General features: G+C 37.3%; 1 long non-coding RNA gene across 1 annotated transcript; it reads right to left on the reverse strand.

Annotated features, from left to right (window-relative positions):
* Positions 1-5874: 5874 nt before the first annotated feature.
* Positions 5875-13427, reverse strand: LOC139828010 (uncharacterized). The gene is made up of 3 exons (XR_011739170.1): positions 13178-13427; positions 9171-9275; positions 5875-6523 (listed from the first exon to the last, which is right to left on the reverse strand). It is a non-coding gene; the product is annotated as an uncharacterized lncRNA (long non-coding RNA).
* Between the last annotated feature and the right edge of the window lie 147 nt (positions 13428-13574).

A 13574-nucleotide genomic window follows, 5' to 3' on the forward strand; every position in this document is an offset into this window, starting at 1 on the left:
TGCTGTGGCAGTAGGTCATGGATGGAGCCCAACTGCCAGGCTATGGGGCCTGCAAGAAAAAATTGTTTGAACTCAAAAATACAGAGTTCCCTGCAGCCCAGGTGAAGTGCTCTCAAAAAGCAGCTGCTGAGCATTTTGCACTGCCTGCAGGTTTTAAAAGTTCTTGGATAAAAATGATAAGTAGGAGCAAAAAAGGTCACATTTCTACACCATGGCTGAAAAGTCCTCATATGAAAGGAATATGCACATTCTTCTAGGAACCTGGAGACAACAGAAAACGTTTCTTACTATTTGTCTTGCTGGTTATCAGGAGGAGATAGTAATTTCCTCAGTTAACCATTTTTTTAATAAACAAAAATGAATCAAAACAAAAAACCAAACAAACCCCCCAAACAAACAAAACAACAAAAAAATAAAAGGACGTTGTTCTATGTAGAGTTCAAATCAGGTTTTAGTCAAGTGTTTTGCTCTTATCTCTTAGTGTACTTCTGTGCTGCTGTCTTTGGCGGGTTATGCCTGAGCCAGGTGTTTTTTTTAATTCTTTTTTGAGACATTCACTATTTCTATTTTTGAAAATAAAGTTGTGAAAACTATGTCAATGTCAAATACTGGGTAAAAACTGCTAGAGGTGACGGTATCAGAATGTGGTTTTACAGGCTTGTGTAACTTTTGAAAGTGATTAAAAAACAAGAATAGAAATTCCTTTCCCGATATATTAATTCTTTAAAAAAATAGGTTTTCTTTGTTCAGCATAGATCCTTGAAGGTCTTAAGCAATCCCACTAGAAACCTAATTTTATTAGCATTTTAAAAGCAACCCTTGTGGAAAAAATTCTTTAAAATCTGTTTGGAGAACTTTGGAACGTAGCTTTACTTTACCCATCCACAGTATTGTCTGATCTTTTAAAAGGAGAAGAAAATTTTTTCCAAAATTGGCCAAATGTTACCATAACAATGGTCTCATGGTCGGTTGCAAGCTGATGACTCATGTACCGTTAAAATACTTAAAATGTAGCACTAAGTCATTACTCCTATGTAATATATGGATCTATCTAGGTATTTGTTAATAGTCCTGGTCCTAAACCATGGATTTGGTTTTGTGTTATGACCAGTGAAACTGCTGTTTTTATTTTCGGGAAAATGGGAGTTTAATTTACAGCAAAAGCAGGTTCCTTCACACTACATCACTTTGTGCTGGCTTTCTGCTGGCTCTGCCAACATACTAAAGGGCACGAGTGGCCTGCGGTCACAGGGCCCTCAATGTATGTGAAGGGACTGAGGAAATCTTTAGGGTCAAGTAGTTCTTTAGGATTGTATTTCTGCTACCTGGTCCATCAATCTATTTTCAGAATGAACCATATTAAAAAACGTATGGATTTCAAAGTGTATTGACAATGATATCAACTCACTTCAAAATCTTAATTGTGGGGAGAAGCAAGAGATTTTGAACAGCTGAACTATCTCACTTTAAAATTCCTTTGATCACAATTTCAGCAACAGGAAATACTCCTACAAATGAACACTTTGCCCTATCTCTGGGTAATTTTCAGTTTTACTTGTGCTGCATATCAGAATGGCTTACTCATCAGAATTGCGCACCATTTTGAGCATTGAGGAAGTGCTGGTGAGTTTTTGCAGTACTGCGCAGGCAGGCTTTGTCTAGATCTGGGATTATATCTTCTAATAATAGGCCTGGATCTACTTCTTCAGCCTTAGGAAGTACATGCTGGAAGACTTAAATTAGAAAACATGGAAGAGAGTTAAACAGCTTATGTTTCAAATAAATAAACTGAAGATTGAGTATCCATATCAGCGTAGCACTCTCTCTGTAGTATGAATGGTTGAGGAATCTGAATGAGAGGAAAGGGAGTGAAAATACTCAATTAGATTACAGCATAAAAAGAAACAGGTAGTTTGAACTGAAATAAACTACTGACATTTATATTAAAATGTAAAAGGCTACAAGAACAGTATATACATTATTGAAATGCCCTAAGATGATCACGCTTCAAAAAACCCCACAGATTTACATCCTTCTGGTAGGTCTTTAAAAGCCCGCTTCTAAACGAAGAATAAAGAAGATGACTATGATATTTTTAAAAACTACAAAGAGCCAAGGAGAAACTTTATGTGACACAGGAGAATATAGAGCAATCATTTGATGAATTACATTTCTTTAAATAAGAAAGATAAACTAGAATATTACTGACTTAACTTCTCAAGTTACTGTTGACTCTTGTAACTTTGGAAATGAAAACAATCACTAGTGATTTTCTTATTGATTTACTCAGAAGTATGAATGTTACATTAAGCACACAACTTTTCTGAGATTTATGAAAAATGCAATAGAGCAACTTCTTTTCAGAGTAGTCTCACTCTAACTATGAGCAAATGAAATGGAATATAGTAACCACTCTGTGAAAAACAAGCCCAAAAGAATGCTATATCATGGTAAATCTATATACAAAGGAATCAGTTTTCCTATAGTCTCACAGGTAGTGAAAGACACAAATTTATGAATTATTGCAAATTATTTTAAAGAAAATTCATTCTAGCTTTTCTTCATTCAGATTGTCTGGTCAGGATTGTTAAAGATATTAACAACACAATCTATAATTTACAGATACCAAATTGAAATTAAATCAGATAAAGGTAGGAATCTTCCTTGTTAGAAAATAGGTACAACTTTTTGTATTTTTGTTTACTACAGACAATGTACAAATGGAAACTATATATGGCATAGATTACTAAAGCCCTTTTATCTACCTATCTAGTTATTAAATGCCTACCTGGAATTTAAGTGCATGTCAGAAAAATGGAAGCATGGAAAAATAATGATGGATGTTATTTCTTTTAATGCCATTTCCTCTTATCCATCACACAGGGAAAAGTTGTGACACTGTAATCACTGAAATATATGCTTAACTTTACAAACTTCACGTGTCAAACTTGGCTGAACATGTTGCTTAACATGTACAGGGATGTTCAGACCTATTAACTTGAAGAAAATGAATGATACCAAGGGTACTACCCTGCATTTTTCTGATGATTTCTATGCTTTTTACAGATCTGAAATTAATGAAGCCCAATGATAACCTGAAGGATGACATTGCAATTTGTTAGCGGATCTGAGGTGAAAATCTGAGCTTTAAAAATGAAGAATTAGTTACAGTAAAAGGCAAAAGCACCTATAAATTAGGTGTCACAACTTGCAAGTTTAAGGCATTTGGTGCTAAGAATGGGATCCAAAACCAGACTAGATGCTCAAACTGCCCTTAGTAATGACTTGCTATACAAAGAACCTTCTGGTGAATGGAGAATGATGTAAAGATGCCCTAAGGAAGTCAGGAAGCCATCCTAGAGGATGTGCAACTACGCTTCTTAGTTCAAAGAGCTGAGCACAGTGGAGAATCGTCTAGGGAAACAGAAAATGTGTTCAATGTCATTCTCACCTTTTCTCTTCAGATGGAGAGTATTCAAACCTGTAGCTTTTATTTCTGGGGAAAGATCCAAACCACAGACAAGAGGCAAGATGGAAGTGTTTCCACTGGAGTTTTCTATTGGAGCTGTGCCACTGGGGCAGAGATGAAAGAAAGACTCACATGACTACTAAGAGGGTAAAGAAGAGCATGAATCTAACCCCATGGTTAGGACACCAGTTGTAAAGGAGAGTGCTGAAAACCTGGTCTTTCTATCCATCCTGCGTTAGACAATTGCTAGAGAAAAATAAAAAGAACCAAAATAGTTTACAGAGCTGGAAGCAGAGCCCAGGATTTCCTGCTCCTAGGGGAATGCACTGGGCAATACAACATGGAGCGGTCTGGCGGTAGATTGAGAGGGCTTTTCTAGTTATGTTTGTGTCCTTCTTTATGTATACATTTCTATTTTTTTTAAATCTAGCCCTAAGCAATTTGTTGATTCCACATAGTAATTTAACGGCAAGACTAACACATACTTCCGTTCCATGACCAGCAACTCTAACTCCTGCAGAGCTCTCTTGAAAGACATTTTAAAAGCCTGAGGCAGATGTCAGCAATTCATGTGACATACAAAGGTTTGGCAAATGCCAGAGAATCTGGTTACCTCTCCTGAGGGAGAAAGAGGTTTTTGACAGCCAATGGAAGAGTTGATTTTGTTCATTGTTTGGCCACAATGGGTTTCATATCCCAGCATAAAGTGGGGAAACCATGAGTATCTGGGCAAGAGTTCTCCCTATATCTGTATTCTTGATGTAGGTTTGGTTCAGCTCTGCTGGGGATTATTTGCCACTCACAGCTTGCATCTTATTGTATTAATGAACTGTATATATGCATGATGGGAGAAATTCGGATCCTAGTGGAGTTACTGGCAAACATCCCACTGACTAAACAGGGGACTTCGTTGAACTCAGTGAAGACATGGATGGATTCCTGTGGGGGGTTTCTCAGAAAAAATGACCTGCTCTGTAGCTTGCAAGCCTCTGAAACAAGGCAACTATTACCTATCCCAGCAACTGATTGAGTACTCCAGGTAATGTATGTAACTGGAAAAAGAAATGAACTTTTATTTTCCAGACAGAGCTAAAATGACACTTTTAGAAAAGTGAAAATAAATGTTCTTTTTAAAGCAAAGAGCAAAATCAGCTAGTCAGCTTTCTGAATGCAATCTGTGTGATTAATGTGTCTTGAAATACAGACATTTCTATAAAATATTAATTACTTTACTTCTGGACTGTATTAAATTACATTTAGCAGTTTTGAAATTCCTTCCATATATTTTTGAGTAAATAATATTTATTAATTTTTTTGATCATGGAAACCACTTCCTGTGTAATTTGACACTTTGTGTTAAAAAATCTGACTTGTTTGCCATGCACAACAGAAGTCCAAGGAGCTTCCTAGGAGCAGAGATGACTTTTGTGAGAAGGAATCTGAGGAATGTGCTTATTTTTGCTTATAGCTACAGTGTCCAAAATTTCAAACACATGAATGTTGAAGAGTGACTGATTTTTTTTCTTAGATTTGTTTTATTAACAAGATAGCATCATTGTAGCTTCTCTAATTTAAATTATTTACATAGGCAAATCTATATAAAAGTTATGAATAACGCTCAAATGCTTGATTTACCTCAAAACACCCAAAATGACTGAAATGTGTTTAATTTTCTGTTTTACTAAAAAGAAAAATTCCCCTAATTGCAAAAGTAATTTGCTGCTATATTAGTTGCTTGATGTAATAAAGTTAATAGTTCATAAATACATCTGTCACTTAACAAGATTATTTTCTGTTTTCCTTTCAGTCTTATTAAGATGAGACTTTGTAAAGAAGGAGTAGATTATAAGGTAACAAAATGGTAGTAATGATAGCTGCCGTTTAATAAACACTATATTTTCTCTTGTTTATGTGTTCAAAGATAGAGAGGAGTGCCCCACCTCTTTCATGTGCACAACAGATTCACTGTCAGAAGAGGAAGGAGTTGGCAGGCTCATGAATAATGCGAAAGGAGGAGAGCAGCTGTTTAGTAACAAAACCTTCTTAGCAGTGCCTTTCAACCACTTGCTGTACCATTTGACGTGGTACTCGTGAGAATGTGTGCACACGCGCATGTAACTGGAAAGGCAGGAATGCAGAAAAAATAAAATCACAGTGGAAACACTGACTGTTATATTAACAGGTAAATATGCCGTTTTTATAAGAGGAAATGTTTTAAGATTTTAACTACGAAAGAACCACCCAAAAGAAACCTTTCCTCTGGTTCTTTTTAAACTTCTTTTTGCCAGCATAGCACGTCTACATGAGGGTCTCTGCCACTACTTCTGTTTCTGCAACACCCAGTCAGGTAAATCGTGGCTTCCAGACAGCTAATGGAAATTTTACCATTCATACCAACCAGACCAAAATTTTACCCTATGACTTTTCTCAGCTTTACTAATACAAAACCAAACAAACATTCACAACAACAACAACAACAACAAACCCAACAAAAAACCCCAATAATGCAATTGGAAAAGACAGTGTAAAAATTACCAAGGAAGAAACAGTGAGACTAAGAAAATTGCCAAGAAAATAATGCACCTGAAAAAAATGGCAAAGAATGACTTCCAAGCACCAAATGAGAAAAATGTCTATGTTGTTCTTCACTGGAACAGTTCCCATAAATGTATATCCATGTAAGTTGTTCCTACTCAGTAGAGTAGTTCTGTTGACTGCAGTCTGTAAAGTCTATATACAGAGAATGGGAAGAATAAGCTTGTTATCCTGGATTCATACCACTGAGCAAAAGGAGAAAACTGTATATCTGTTCAAGGCAATTAGCAACTATTATGAAAATATGGCTGCACTGCATTCTTCACACAGGCTAAAGAGCTACATAAACTTTTGGTGAAAAAATAAAACATGAGTGCAAGAAAAACAGGTTTCTAGAGGATACAGTCCATAGTTGTATTTGTGTGCTGTTGTCCAGGACTCCAAAACACAGTCTTCATACCAAGGATTTAGCAATCCCAGGGTTTTGCCTTTTTTCTTCCACATTCGGGTAGGAATTACCTTAAAAAATGGAAGTGTACAACATAATGTCAAAAATTCTGTTACATTATTAAATTTACATTTGCATTTAAATGTGTTCAGATGAATCCATTGACTCATTTTACAATGACAACAAAAGATCTTTTCCTGTTTATTGTAGGTGCATAATAATTTAGGCTTTTATTTGGCAACACCTTTTAAGACATGTTTGCTCAACTGACTATTTTAATGCATATGTGTTTTAATGTGTGATTTAGATGTAACGTATTTAGCATAGGAATATAGAACCCATTTCAGAGTCATAGCTCAGAATCCAGGTTTTAGGAGTAAATGTTCTTAATGTTTTGTTAACTTTCTATGAGCTCAAACAGGCTGAATTCTCCTAATGTAGTCTCATCTGGCTACATACTGGATTCATACCACTGGGCAACAGAACTGTGATTAACAGCTATTAGGAAAGTAACAGCTGTTTTGTGTTCTTCACACTGAAAAAAGAGGCACATACATTTCTGGTGAAAAAAACAACAGAACACATGCACAAACAGTAGCTTTCCAGAGGACTTACTTTGTATGTTTGCCTTTGCCCAGGATTCTGATACATATACAAAAGAAAAGCCTGTTCAGCCCCTCCAATCTTTAATGCAAGGTCTGGTAACCCTTTCTGGTGCTTCTTTCCCACCTCTCCCTTTGAGTTCAGGAAGGGAGGACACAGGGACGTTCAGCCCTATAAGTGTAATTTGGCTTCAAAGTATTGCAGCCTACAATCAAATTCTTGGTAGTTGGTGAGTGGTCATTATTTCTATTAGTTTTGCTATTCAAGACAACTTCTAAATAAGTAAAATATCTTTACAAGGATAGTTTCAGTAATAGCAGTCAATATAATCAATAACGTGGTCATTTCATAATTGTAATCTGTTGGTAAACTGGATGTCCTCCCTGCTCCTTCCCATAGAATTTGTTGCCTTTAAGCCTCCTCAGATGTTTGGAATTTGCAGGAAACTGCTCTTCTTCTGAGCCTAAAAAACTGCAGTCTCTGACAACTTTTTATTAAAGAAGGAAAGGTGTTTGCTTTTTAAGGAAGACTGCTTTGAAAAGCAATGCTCCATACTATTTCTTTGGAAACTTGCTATTTTAGCATATTCTAACATCTCAACTGTTAGTATCTGCTACTACAACAACTTGGTTATTGCAATCACCTTGATATGTTTGGAATTTGACCAGTAATATTGTAGTCAAATGAACTGATGTATTATTCATGCTTAGTTAGGTCAACTGAACACATTTCAGCCTTACCGTATTTGCAATCATGTTGACTAGTGTCATAATATTTTCCATCACCTCTCCCGAGGCACATTTAGCACCTTTTTTTTCCCCCGTTTAGAAAAAGAAATTCTCAATTATAACTGTGAAGCAAACAGGCAACTGAAATCCACCCATTTCCTAAAGCTCTGTTATCCCTGAGGCATCTGAAACAAAAACATATCAATACTAATTACTTAGCAGAAAGCAATCAAGAAAATCTTCTTACTCCCAACTCTCTCTTCTCCCCTTACTCCTGCAACCAGTGTGCCTCTAAACAGAAAAGCCTGAGTTGTCTGAAAGCACACAGGGAGACACGATGATAGCAAAAGCAAGCCTCCTTTATGCCCTTGTCCCCAGGAGCCTTTCCTGGTATCTTCTCTTTGCAGCCCTTTTCTTGTTCACCTGTGATAAGTGTAATCTCTTCTCAGCAGCTCCCAATGCTTCACTCACTGATTTCAACAAGCAAGCAAGCAACAGAGGAAGTGTTGTTCATAAAAATCTATCCTCCTCCCCCCTCATCAAACTTGATGCCAGTACTGAAATGAGTGATAAGTCCACAGGAACTGATACCCAAACCTGTGTGGGTTTCGGCAGCAGCCTCTGTCGGCTGGAGAGGACGCTGCAGACACATCTGTAAAAAGCTCCCAGCCAGGGCTGTGGGTGCTGTGGCTGTCTGGGTGGCCTGCTGAAGTCAACATTTCTGTGAGGCCGGGCCAGAGCAGCCAGGGGTTTGAGCAGGAGTTAAAACTGGCTCATCACAAGTAAAACACCAAACTGAAACAACTGGCTATTTCCTTCTCTATGTAGAGCTGAGCAGTAGGTCTCCCCTCAGTGTTCAGGTTTCTTAATATGTACATAAGTGCTAAACTTCTCCTGAAAGTGTTTTCTTTCTTTGTCTAAACTAAAACAAGTAAGGTGTTTGGCTAATTTTCTTTGCCATTTAATTCTTAGAGGTAGAACTGGGTTCCATGTCTTCACACACTGTCTTGTATGTTCTGTTGGATCTGTCTGGACTCCTGCGGGATTTTCCAGTCTCTGAGTCACTGGCTCCATGTTGGCAGAGTAGAACATTGATGACTTAGAAAAAAGCAAGGACTCAAGGCACAAAGAGCTGATTCTGTGAATCTGCTAGCTGTCATTCGTGTACTGGAGTGTAATACAGATGTTTTGATCCAACTTAAGTCATGGGACAACTTCTTTTGTATGGCAGATTCCAGTTTACTGCTCTTTCACCAGCAGTATTTACTGCTCTTTCACGGGCAGAATGTTTTGTGCCTTGCTCAGGAGTATAGGGGGACAGGAAAACGAGCTTTCTTGTACAACATGGTCTGCTCAAAGTCCACTTCAAAACTGCTTTTTTCTTTACCTCTACAAAGTGAGCATTTTTCTGGTAGTACATAGAAACAGGGTTATGCAGCAGCATGCTGGTCCACAGGAGTGATCGGGATGATAAGCATGTGGTGGTTGGCATCTATAAGAATACAAAAAAATCCATGACATAGGAGCAGAGGTACTGACCACGCTCAGTTCCTTTTCCCATGGTTTGCCTACACACTGCCCACTATTAGGCAATATCAACTAAAATAATGGATTTCGTGGCAAGAACAAAATAAATAAATGAAAAAAAAAAACCAACCAACAAAAAACCCTTTGGATGCTACCTGATTTTCTTACAGATGTGGAAAGAATGATGGTTGTGTTACTCATACTTAATCAAACCATAGTGAAGCCACAGAATGAGAAAAAAGCACATCATTTTGTGAGTACACATAATCATAAACTTGACACAGAAATCATTAAACGAAATTATGATTTTAGGAAATACTGTTGCCTACAGCCAACTCGTATAAAGCATTGCATTGACATATTCAAATATCTATTTACTTTTCAATTTTCAATAGATAAAATGGCATTCTCCTGCACAAAAGGTCAATAAAAATGTGAGGGAAGTAAATCTTGCATAATTTATTTCAAAAATAATTGACTTCTAGAAATCCAAACAGTGATCTATGGCTAACTGATTGTTTATTAATAGCTTTTTGTATCTATGTGAAGAATCCTTAAGAGTACTACAGGGAAAAAATACTTGATTTTGCATAAGCCAGGCTCAGTACAATCACTGATTATGTTCCTGATGATTTTTTTTGAAATGGTAGATGATCCAACTTAATGAAAAATGGTGATCAATGTAGTATTAAATTTCAAAATTAATAAAAGATTTGTTTGAAAAAACACAACCCCAAGACATGAACCCCCAAACAAGAACAAGGGTCGAGATTAGGAGAAAGGTAAAGAAAGGGGAATGTTCTACCTGCTATTTGTTTTGTCAGGTGTACTGTTGATCAGAAAATCAGTAATGCTGGTGAGTTTTCCCCTTAACACCATGGAACTATGCAGTGATGTGGGTCTCTTAGTAAGTGAATGCATTTATCTAAATGATTCCTATTAGAAACTGAACAGGTTTTCCTTAATAATTGGAGACAATGGTGTCAGTATTTACACGTCTATTTTGCCTTCCTTTCCTGTATACAAATGCTTTTACATGCAATGCAATGAATTAACATGAGCGTAAATAGTAGAACAATTTCAAAGTGTGTGAAGCTTTTCTCACAGAGAAGGTGCTGTAGCATCGATTCTTAAACTTTATGCAAAACGGTGCCTTTTCTTTGAAGTGAGACAGACCTGGCAGTTCTGCTGTTTAATGAGGGATGTTGAGGAAGCGGTCTGAAAAACAGCTTGTGGTACAATAATATGTGCAAATTTCATGTGCTACAACCAACAACAGCACATTGATTTTTGGTTCAGTACACTGGTAAGATCGCTGGCTTTGCACTTCCAAGTGGTGTAAAGAAAGCAGTGATAGAAGAGTGAAGGCAATTAGCAAAATGCTGTCCCCATGAAAAGCGTGTGCACTGCTGATCTGATTTCAGGTTTGAAATCCCCCAATTCCAGAAGCACGGGGAAATACAAACTTTTCTTTCATTTGGCCCTGCTTAATAAAAGAGACAGAAAGAGACTGGGAAATGGTGGATTGCTGCTGCTCCTCTTGTTTTCTTTTCCTAGGGCCCTGCTGTCCAAAAGGAACGACAAGCAAAGTATGCATTCTTTGCCCACCTTGCGTAGGCTTCCAGGTATCTACAAGGTGCTTACTTTATTTGTGTATATAATCAGCCCTTGAAGTATGAGGGTGTTTGTAAGGGGAAATCTGCTACAGAAGAGGGCTCAAATAACAATAGTCACTATAAATAACAAATGCTGCACATCAGTAATTACTTTCTTCTGAGTTTCTCAAGGTTTACTGAAACATTTATCTGAAATTTCTTACTGTAAAATTAACAAAAGGCTAAACTAGCAAAATTATTATTCAATGTCATTATTTTTATGCTTTCTCTAAGTTATAATGCTCCCTGTATTCTTATCAGAGAAAATAATTTTCAAAAGATTTCTTCTGATAAATACCCACAAATATTTCTGAATCATTTAAATAAAATCCCGTGTTAAAATACTTTGATCAAGTTGTTTTCCTTTCTCTTATTGCTTCATTAGTGACATGAAATCTTTAAGATGCCCTATAGCTCTAACAAGGCATAAAACTACCTGTATATCTACAGTTTTCTCATGGATTTGCAATTTTCTCCCCACTTTCTCAGTGAAACTTTATAAAATATGCATCTGAAATATCTCTACCCAATAGCTAACATTAAACTGCAAAGCTTATATATTTCATAGAGTCTATGAAAACCATTGTGTCATAAATCTGCTTATAACCCTGCTTGCTGGTTCACTGGCCATAATTCTTGATTTTTTGTAGCTTTATCCAAAGTCAAAAGGTTTAATAAGCTCTGCAAAATCATAGCAAGCTGTGCACTGTAGCCTGCCAGAACTTTGCGTGCTTCCTGGAAGGTAATGAGCAAATGGAGTTTCTGCACGTCAGTTTCATCTTATTGCAGTGATCTGAAGTGAGGAAATCTGTATGAAAATAAATTTCTGACTTTACAGTCTTCTGCTATCATATTAATTTTTAGGGAAATACTTAGGGTCAGAGGAAGAAAAATGAGCTGATCTAATTCTACCTGGAAACCTGTTTGTGTGTCTACTGGGGACCAACATCACAGGAAGCGACTTGTGCCAGTTGCCTTTCATCCATTTGCTGTGCCTTCTGGTGAAGAGGGTGCCCCCACCCCCTTGCAATGAATGGTGTTGCCATCTGCTCCTAACTGAAGCACTGCTCGCTGTCTTTGCGCACTTCAGGTTTGAGCTTGCTGGAAAAGGCTTCCTGCTTTTCACAAGCTCTTGTCCTGCTTCTTCTTTTTTTTTTTTTTTTTTTTTTTTTTTAAACACATCTATACCTACATAAGCTGACTCACTTTGCTGAGTTTTTGGTTTTTGGTTTTTTTTTTTTTACTCAAATCAGGATCAAAGTAGGTGATACAATCAATTCCTAAATGAGAGGTCTTCTACATGAAAGGTCTTCTACATGATGGAACATGAAAATTCATTAACTGCTTAAGGTAATTAATACCTATGCAGAGTTTCAGAAGGATATAGATCTCACTCCTTCAACTTTCTGTTTTATTAAGCTGAGAAATCTCTAAAGATTTTTTTTCCATGTGAATATAATGTTTTGATTCCGGTAATGTCAAATACAGTTTTATTACCCCGGGGTATGTATTTTGAACGAAAGAAAAATACAAGAAACTCAAAATCAGGCAATCCAAATTAAAATTAAATTCTGAATTTAGTCTTCTTTAACTTTAGCTTTTTTTTTTTTTTCCCACAACTAGGATGTGACTGCAAAAACTCTTCAACAGGTGCTGCGATTGCAGTAGCAAATCATTTTACATCTCTTTAGCATGGACCTACCCAAGATGAATATTCCTAGAAATACTCTGCTGTAAGGTAGTGTCCACACAAGGGTGTTTGCTTAAATTTAACACAAAACGTTTAGCTAGTTAGAATTTTCTGAAAAATTCAAGTTTACAGGCAATGTGTCTTTATAAAGGATCTGAATTCTTTAACCTTTTAATTTCCCGATTTTCAGAAAAACTTAAAAACTTAAAACTTTAAGATGTGTATGCAATGTGTAAAATTGCACAGAAGAACCATATTGCTACTAAATATTATGGTTACAATTAAAACACTCAAAACTTGGACTGTGCCAGAAATAAGGTTTCTAGTGAAATATTAATTTGTTCCTTTGTATGTATGCATGAAAATGATCTTTGGTATTAAATGCTGTGTAGAATATACATTTTTGCACTCCTAGATATCAGGTGTATGTGCACGATGCCCATAGACACCCTGTACCCTGCAGTGGATAGAATAGATTGGGACCTACTTACTAGTTTTTGCTGTGCCCCATGCCCCACTTACCACTGCCTGTGGAACCACACTCCAGAGGCACAGGTACAAATCCCCAGTCAGCCACTCCGCCACAGCATCACCACAGGAGCGTTTCATTGGCCTTAATTCACTGGCCGAGCTGAGAGAAGGAGAGGGATTTTACCTCCTGCCAGCCACCTGCAAAACGGTGGCATGTGGGGCTCAGGCTGCAAAGCGTGCATCGCACCTGGCTGCTTCATCTGACCCCTGAATTGCCCAGGCAGCTGGTGCAGGTCGCAAAGCCGTGTCCTACACCTCCCCCCAGGGGCAGATATCTGGAGGCCACAGAGTGGGCTCCACTGCCAGTCCTCACTTTTTTTAATGATGAAAAAAATGCAAAAAGTGCTGTGTTACACCGCTGAACCTGGGAAACACTGTGAAAAGTTAC

The sequence above is a fragment of the Patagioenas fasciata genome, chromosome 5 (genome assembly GCF_037038585.1).
Source record: "Patagioenas fasciata isolate bPatFas1 chromosome 5, bPatFas1.hap1, whole genome shotgun sequence".
Lineage (NCBI taxonomy): Eukaryota > Metazoa > Chordata > Aves > Columbiformes > Columbidae > Patagioenas > Patagioenas fasciata.